This window comes from Pongo abelii, chromosome 11 (assembly GCF_028885655.2).
Source record: "Pongo abelii isolate AG06213 chromosome 11, NHGRI_mPonAbe1-v2.0_pri, whole genome shotgun sequence".
Taxonomy (NCBI): domain Eukaryota; kingdom Metazoa; phylum Chordata; class Mammalia; order Primates; family Hominidae; genus Pongo; species Pongo abelii.
In genome coordinates, this window is record NC_071996.2 from 135,992,332 (window position 1) to 136,001,991 (window position 9,660).

Consider the following 9,660-nt stretch of genomic DNA (forward strand, 5'->3'; position numbering starts at 1 on the left):
AAAAATATTGGAGGACCATGATCCCACTTGTGAATAGCCATAGGACTCCAGCCTGGGAAGCATAGCGAAAATCCGTGTCTAAATAATGAAATAAAAGGATGAATTTTATGGTATGTAAATTATATCTAAATTTTAAATAACAGATTCGAATATATAATCTGCTTTCAAGTTTTTTTAAATGTGTAGGGATCAGGGTTTTATCAGTCAAATACATTTTTGACCACAAAATTCACATGTCAATGAAAACATTCTCAAACCTCAGTTCTAAAAAATGTTTTCTTTGGCATGAGTTTTCATTCCAAGATGATTACGTTCTCATTTTTTCATTGAAAGGACATCTTTACCTTGAAGGAGCAGATGTAAGAAAAGTACAATTATTTTTCAAGCTTTTTCCTGATTGCCTAAAACAGACAGCTCTTGTCATCTCAAAAGTGTCAGCACTTTGGTCTTTAGGAAGGAGGGAGCCCGGGCGCAGTGGCTCATGTCTGTAATCCTAACACTTGGGAGGCCAATGTGGGCAGATCATTTGAGGTCAGGAATTCGAGACCAGCCTGATCAACATGCTGAAATTCCATCTCTACTAAATATACAAAAATTAGCCAGGCATGGTGCCGCATACCTGTAATTCCAGCACTTTGGGAGGCAGAGGCAGGTGGATCATTTGAGGTCAGGAGTTTGAGACCACCCTGGTCAACATGGTGAAACCCTGTCTCTACTGAAAAGACAAAAATTAGCCAGGCGTGGTGGCGGGGGCCTATAATCCCAGATACTCCGGAGGCTGAGACAGGAGAATTGCTTGAACCTGGAGGTGGAGGTTGCAGTGAGCCGAGATCACATCACTGCCTCCAGCCTGGGTGACAGAGCGAGACTCCCTCTCAAAAAAAAGAAGGAGGGAGGTGGGAGTGGGGGTGAGGACTGAAAAATTACCTATCGGGTACAAGCTCATTATATGGATATTGGGTTCACTAGAAGCCTAATCTCCACCAGTATGCAGTCTACCCATGTAATAAACAAGCACATGTACCCCTGAATCTAAACTTTAAAAAAAGTATATTCACAGGAAAAAAAAAAGACTTAATCACAGGGAAGCAGAAACAGACATACATTAAAAATTACTGATAAATTTTTTTAAAATAAGGGGAGAGGGCCAGGCACGGTGGCTCACGCCTATAATCCCAGCACTTTGAGAGGCCGAGGTGGGCGGATCACGAGGTCAAGAGATCGAGACCATCCTGGCTAACACGGTGAAACCCCGTCTCTACTAAGAACACACAAAATTAGCCGGGCTTGGTGGCAGGCGCCTGTAGCCCCAGCTACTCAAGAGGCTGAGGCTGGAGAATCACTTGGGAGGCGGAGGTTGCAGTGAACTGAGATTACATCACCGCACTCCAGCCTGGGTGACAGAGTGAGACTCTGTCTCAAAAAAAATAAATAAATAAGGAGGGAGGGAAAGTTAAGCAGAGAGGGAGGGGAACTTGGGGCAACCCTCTTCGATATTCTGCTATGAAGATAAGTCATTCTGTGTGGCTGGAAAGTTTTCATGGTCACACCCAATCTCCTTACCGAGTATGGGAAAGATTCTACTCTAACGCCACAGTCTTGGCTTTATAACATTAGCCCACTGATGGTCTGCAACATTCTATACCCTCCAGGCTTCTACCTCTTCCCTGCGCTGATTAGACCGTGGATGAGCCAATGAGTGAGGGGTAAGGGTGAAGCTACCTCTGCACCCTGATTCGTATCCAGAATTCTTTTTTAAAAAAACCCTTTCTGAGTAGCTATTCTATCTGTGGTCGCATTTTTACCGTTTTTCCCATATGACATCGTTTTTATTAAAGAAGGAATTTACTGTTGGCAATATATCTTGTCTGCTATATCTTCCCTTTAGTGGCTCAAAAAAAAAAAAAAAGGAAAGAAAGAAAGAAAAGAAAGAAGCGGTTTGTGTATTTCATTATTGGAATAGAACCTGGCAAATACCTTCAGCTGAGCCATGTTGGAAACATCTGTGCTTTCAGCTCACTGCAAAGCAAACCTCCCACACTGGGTACTTTGCTCTAACAGGAGTTTCTTCCAATCTTCGGCAGTGTTTTCTTTACATCTTTCGATGGTGTTTGCTGACAAAGAAATGCCTTTCGGTTTGTCGACAGATCATTTATTGTTCATTGTTTCTGCCATTTTTCCTGCAGCAGAAAGAATAAGTGTCTGCCCGTTGGTAGGTGTTTTTTGCTTTATGCTATCATGCAAGAAACTTTAAAAGAGCTTTCCAAATATTTATCATTGCTTAGGGAAATAACTAAGAAGTACTGGGTTGAACAGCACAGAACTTTAAACATCGCTGGGAAAAAAACTGCACGGGTTTCTCTTCAGTTCTGAAAGCTGAGTTTTAGACACCTTGCCAACCATCAGGATTTCACACTGCTGATGACTTAATAGCTCCAGGCACAAGGCACCCGGGGCAAACTTCAGCAGTAACCACAGAGTGGGGGAAATTCAAAGAGTTTTGTTTGCTGATTTTTTATTTTAGGGGCTAACTTCTGGTCAGGTCTGTACCTTGAGCTCAGCCAGGAGTAATAAGGAACTCTCAGCTCTCCCTTCTGCCGTGGTTCACCTGCTCTGGATTTCTGGTGTTCACTGCAGATTCCTTACAGGAATCTTGTGTGAGCCACTTGGCCATTTTGGAGGATGAGTTCCGTTAATACTAGATCATATAGGCCGAGTGCGGTGGCTCACGCCAGTAATCCCAGCACTTTGGGAGGCTGAGGTGATCGGCCATCACCTGAGGTCGGGAGTTCCAGACCAGCCTGACCAACATGGAGAAACTCTGTGTCTACTAAAAATACAAAATTAGCTGGGCATGGTGGCGCGTGCCTATAATCCCAGCTACTCAGGAGGTTGAGGCAGGAGAATCACTCGAACCCGGGAGGCGGAGGTTGCGAGATGGTGCCATTTTACTCCAGCCTGGCCAACAAGAGTGAAACTCGGTCTCAAAAAAAAAAAAACAAGATCATATAATCCATCAATCCACGTAGACGCACTAAACTCTAATCTTCCGCAATCTGCTGAAAGCATGCAATCCAGAGTGGATATTGCATCAACCCCTGGCCTGGGGCACCAAATTCCCTCCTTCTGGGACACCAGAGAACTGTGTGGGGTGGTACCTGCATGAAGGGTGAAGGCGCCAGCATGGAACTTGATATTAAACATGAGCTCTTGGGGCGCCCACTGCTCAGGGCTGTGGCAAGGCATGTGGCAAGCTGGAGCAAACAGTAGGCACTCCTGAGTGCCTGACATCCCTTTAACCAAACCCCAAGGTCCAGGTGAGTTCTGAAGTACTTGAATACTGGGCAGGATGCCCAGGCTGAGCAACTCCCTGTGAGCAGGGCCATCTCACTCCCTGCAGAGCACAGACCCCAGAAGGCACCACAGGTTCAGTTCCCAGCAGATTCGAAGACCCCTGCCCATTGAGTTCCCTTGAGCCCGTGCCCCTGCACAGATCCAGTGATTGGCACAGGAAGCCTCATGATCCAGGGAGAGGAGCACACTCCCTGCAGCCTCTTGGGAGGACTCAAGGGGGATCCCAGCTGTGCCCTTCTGGCCTGGGTGCTGACGTTGCATCTGATCATGCCCTGGCTCCACTGGTTCTAGGAACAGGCCTCCCCACTGGGTTAGCAGCTGCATAACTGGCCTCTGCCCCTAGAGGAAGCCTCCCTGAATCTCAGCCTCCCAGAGGGGCTCCAGAGGCCTTCCCAAAGCTGTGTGGGATTTGTAGTTGCACCCCTTCATCTAAGGTGGCCCCAGGGTCTACTGACCCCAGCTGACCATTTACTGCCAGTGCACACACCAGACCCCAACACCAACAAGCAGCTGGAAGCTCCCCTTGATAGAACCTTGCCACTAGGGATGCCAGTCTTTGCTAATGCACTTGGCATGGTGCCTGGGAACCAGCCACATGGCTCTTGAGCTGCCCTTCAAGGAGGAAACAGAAGCCCCCTGTCAAAAGATGAGGCCACCATCAACCCTTAACAGGGAGGTGGCCAGGCCCTGGTGCCCTCTTCTGGCACTTTCTTTGTTCACCAGATTTGCAAATTTATCAGCCAGCACAGTTTCCCCACCTCCACCCACCCTGTCTGGGCTCCTTAGAGTAAAGGAAAATTCTCCCCAAGGAGCTACCTTCAGATCTCTCCACACAGATTCCTGACAGCAGTCCCTGCAATGGTTTGGTTCCACAGGATCGTAGAAGCTTTTTAAAATTATTATTTATGCAAAATATAGACAAGGAAAGATGCGATTTGACTGCCCCATGTGACAGCTTCTTGGGGATTTGAGCTGCCTGCCGGTCCAATGAACCAGCCGTGAGCTGCTGCCAGAGGCTACGGGATCCTGGGTGGCAGCTGAGGTTGGGGAAGCCAGGAACCCATCTCACTCCCTTGCAACCTGATGAGCTCATGCTGGACACAGGCCCAGCTCGGGACTGAACGGTGTAGCCCTCTGGCACCTTGAACCTTGCACCAGGGTGGTGGGGAGGGTGGGGAGGAGGAAGCATTCACTGTGACCAATGGGGTTGCTTTATATGTGGATGTGTTTATAGCTTTTATTTTATTTGTGTGTGTGTTTATTCTTTCTTTTTTATTTTATTTTATTTTATTTTTGAGACAGGGCCTAGCTCTGTCTCCCAAGCACTATCTCAGCTCACTGCAAGCTCTGCTTTCTGGGCTCAAGTGACCTCCCAAGTAGCTGGGATTACAGGTGCACACCACCACACCTGGATAATTTTTGTATTGTTTATAGAGACAGGGTTTTGCCATGTTGTGCAGGCCGGTCTTGAACCCTTGGACTCAAGCAATGCACCTGCCTTAGCCCCTCAAAGTGCTGGGACTGCAGGCGTGAGCCACCATGCCCTGGCCAGTTTTATTTTATTTTTAATTGATAAATAAAAATTATATGTATTTATGGGGTACAATGTGATGTTTCAATACATGTATACATTGTGGAATGATCAAGTCAGGCTAATTAGCATATCCGCCACCTCAAATATTTATTATTTCTTTGTGATGAGAACATTTAAAATCCCATCTTTGGCTGGGCGTGATGGTTCACGCCTGTAACCTCAGCATTTTGGGAGGCCAAGGAGGACAGATCACCTGAGGTCAGGAGTTCAAGACCAGCCTGACCAACATGGCGAAACCCCGTCTCTAATAAAAATACAAAAATTAGCTGGGCATGATGGCACATGCTTGTAATCCCAGCTACTCAGGAGGCCGAGGCAGGAGAATCACTTGAACCCAGGAGGTGGAGGTTGCAGTGAGCTGAGATAATGCCATTGCACTCCAGCCTGGGTGACAAAAGCAAAACTCCGTCTCAAAAAAAAAAAAAACAAAAACAGTAAAATCTCATCTTTTGGCTATTTTTAAATATACAATACATTATTATGAACTATAGTCACCTTGCTATGCAATAGAACAGCAGAACTTATTCCTCCTACTAGCTGTAACTTTGTACCTGTTGACCAACCTCTCCCCTTACCCGTTCACCTCCCCTCTATGCCTGGCTTATTTCACTTCCTCTTGGTTCATCCATGTTGTTGAAAATGACAGAATTTCCTGTTTTTATAAAGCTGACTAGTGTTCTGTTATGTAAATACACCACGTGCTAAAAATCCATTTATCTGTTTAGGAACACTTAGGTTGTTTCCATATCTCGACTATTGTGAATAATGGTGTCACGACCATGGCAGTGCAGACATCTCTTCCGCATACAGATTTCAATCCTTTGGGTATGTACCCAGTAGTGGGGTTGCTGGATTATTTGATACAGGTAATTCTCTTTTTTTTGTAGAGATAGGGTCTCACTATGTTGTCCAGGCTGGTCTTGAACTCCTGACCTGAAGCAGTCCTTCCCCCTTGGTCTCCTAGAGTAGAGTGCTGAGATTATAGGCATGAGCCACAACACCTAGCCCTCCAGGTAATTCTATTTTTAGTCTTTTGAGAAACCTTCATACTGTTATCCAAAATGGCTGTACTAATTTGCAATACTACCAACAGTGTATAACGGTTCCCTTTTCTCCACATCCTTGTCAACACTTACTATCTTTCATCTTTTTTATAACAGCCAATCTAACAGGTGTGAGGTGATATCTCATTGTGGTTTTAATTTGCATTTCTCTGATGATTAGTGATATTGAGTACTTTTTCATATAACTGTTGGCCATTTGTATGTCTTGTTTTGAGAAATGTCTGTTCAAGTCCTTTGCCTTTTTAAAATAGGGTTATTTGCTTTTTATTATTGAGTCATTTGAGTTCCTTGTATATTTTGGATATTAGCCCTTTACCAGTGTATGATTTGCAAATATCTTCTCCCAATCTTTGAGTTGTCTCTTCACCCTATTAACTGTTGCCATTGCTGTTCAGAAGCGTTTTAGTTCGATGCAATACAATTTGTCTCTTTTTGCCTTTGTTGCCTGTGCTTTTGGGGTCATATCCAAGAAATCTCTGCCCAGACCAATGGCATGGAGCCTTTCCCCTATGTTTCTTCTAGTAGTTTTATAGTTTCAGGTCTTGCATTTAAGTCTTTATTTTGGGTTGATTTTGTATAAGGGGTGAGATAAAGTCCCATTTTCATTATTCTGTATGTGGAGATCTAGTTTTTCCAAAACCGTTTATTAAGAGACCGTCCTTTCCCCATTGTCCAAGACCAGGTAAAGTAGCTCGTGCCTGTAATCCCAGCCCTCTGAGAGGCCGAGGTGGGAGGATCACTTGAGGCCACGAGTTTGAGACCAGACTGGGCAACATAGCAAGCCCCATCTCTGGAAAAAAAAAAAAAATTTAATTAGCTCAGCATAGTGGCACACACCTGTAGTCCCAGCTACTCAGGAGGCTGAGGTATGAGGATTGTGAGAGCACAGGAGTTTAAGGTTACAGTGAGCTATGATTGCATCACTGCACTCTGACCTTTTTTATGCTCTCTTAAGTGGGATTGTTTTCTTAATTTCTTTTTCAGACAGTTAGTTGTTAGTATAAAGAAACACTACTGCTTTTTGTAAGTTGATTTTGTATCCTGCAACTTTACTGAATTTGTTTATCAGTTCTAACGGTTTTTTTGGGGGAACTGTTTAGGATATTTTATATATAAGATCATGTCAGCAAACAGAGACAATTTCACTTCATCCTTTCCTATTAGGATACCTTTTATTTCTTTTTCTTGCCGAATTGCTCTGGCTAAGATTTCCAGTACCATGTGGAACAGAGCAGGCATCCTTGCCTTGTTCCTGATCTTAGAGGAGAAGCTTTCAACTTTTCACTGTTGAGTATGATCTTGGCTGTGGACTTGTCATACATGATCTTCACTGAATTGAGGCACATTCCTTGCATACCTACTTTGTTGAGAGTGTTTTTTTTTTTTTTTTTTTTTGAGACGGAGTCTTGCTCTGTCGCCCAGGCTGGAGTGCAGTGGTGCGATCTCGGCTCACTGAAAGCTCCACCTCCCGGGTTCATGCCATTCTTCCTCAGCCTTCCAAGTAGCTGGGACTACAGGTGCGCACCACCATGCCAGCTAATTTTTTTGTATTTTTGCTAGAGATGGGGTTTCGTCGTGTTAGCCAGGAAGGTCTCAATCTCTTGACCTCGTGATCCACCCACCTTGGCCTCCCAAAGTGTGTTGAGAGTTTTTTTTACCATGAAAGGATTGAACTCTGTCAAATGCTTTTTCTGCATCTATTGAGATGAATATATGATTTCTTGTCCTTCATCCTGCTAATATGGTGACTCATGTTGATTGGCATATGTTGAGCCAAACTTGCATCCCAGAGATAATCTTTTTTTTTTTTTTTTTTTTTTTTTGAGACAGAGTCTCACTCTGTTGCCCAGGCTGGAGTACAGTGGCACAATATTGGCTCACTGCAACCTCCGCCTCCCAGGTTCAAGCAATTCTCATGCCTCAGCCACCCTAGTAGCTGGGGCTTCAGGCGTGCACCACCATGCCTGGCTAATTTTTGTATCTTTAGTAGAGACAGGAATTTGCCATATTGTCCAGGCTGGTCTCAAACTCCTGAGCTCAAGTGATCCGCCCACCTCAACCTCATGCTGGGATCACAGGCATGAGCCATTGCGTCTGGCCCATGGTGAATGATCTTTTTAATGTACTGGTGAATAGGGTTATCTAGTATTTTCTTGAGGATTTTTGCATCCATGTTCATCAATGATATAGCCTATAATTATTCCTTCTTGTAGTGTCTTTGTCTGGCTTGGTATCAGAGTAAGCTGGCCTTGTAGAATGAGTTTGGAAGTATGCTCTCCTCTTCAATTTTTGGGAAGGGCTTGATAAGAATTGGTATTAGCTCATCTTTAAATATCTGGTAGAGTTTAACCATGAAGCCATCTCATTCTGGGATTTTTTTGTTGTTGGTGGTAGACTTTTAATTACTGATTCAATCTTCTTATTAGTTATTAGTCTGTTCATATTTCCAATTTTTTCATGATCCAGTATTTAGGTTATATGTCTAGGAATTTATCCATTTCTTCTAGGTTGTGCAATTTGTTGGCATATAATTGCTTATAGCAGTCTCTTATGATCCTTTGTATTTCTGTTATCAATGGTAACAACTCTTCTTTCATCTCTGATTTTATTTGAGTCTTCTCTGTTTTTTCTTTATTAGTCTAGCTAAGAGTTTGTCAATTTTGCTCAGCTTTTTACAAACCAACTCTTAGTTTTGTTGATTTTTTTCTATTGTTTTTCTAGTCTCTATTTCATTGATTTCTGCTCTGATCTTTGTTATTTCCTTCATTCTGCTAATTTGTTCTTCTTTTTCTAGTTCCTTGAGGCATAATATTAGCCTATTTGAGATTTTTCTTCTTTTTTGATATAGGCATTTATTGCTATAAACTTCCCTCTTAGAACTGCTTTAGGCTGGGTGTGGTGGTTCATGTCTGTAATTCCAGCATTTTGGGAGGCTGAGGCGAGAGGAGTGCTTGAGGCCAGGAGTTTGAAACCAGCCTGGTCAACATAGTGAGACTCCATCTCTACAAAAATAAAAATAAATTATCCAGGTATGGTGGCACCTGCCTGTAGTCCCAGCTACTTGGGAGGCTGAGGTGGGAGGATTGCTTGAGCCCAGGAGTTCAAGGCTACAGTAAGCAGTGATTGTGCTGCTGCATTCCGGTCTGGGCAACAGAGTGAGACCCTATCTCAAAAAACAAAACAAAACAAAGCTGCCTTTGCTGCATCCCATAAGTTTTTGTATATTGTGCTTCCATTTTTTGTTTGTCTCAAGATATTTTCAAGTTTACCCTTTAATTTCCTCTTTGATTCACCAGTTGTTCAGAGAAGCATATTGTTTAATTTCCACATATTTGTTAATTTCCCATAATTCCTTCTGTTATTGATTTCTAGTTTCATACTACTGTGGTTGGAAAAGATACTTGATATTATTTCAATCTTTTTCTGTTTTTTTGAGACAAGGTCTTTCACTGTCACCCAGGCTGGAGTGCAGTGGTGCTGATCACCACTCACTGCAACCTCGAACTCCCAGGCTCAAGCAATCCTCCTGACTCAGCCTCCCTAGAAGCTGGGACTACAGGCATGCATTACCATGTCCAGCGTCTCTATGTGGCCCAGGTTGGTCTCAAACTCATGGGCTCAAGTGATCCTCACGCTTCAGTCTTCCAA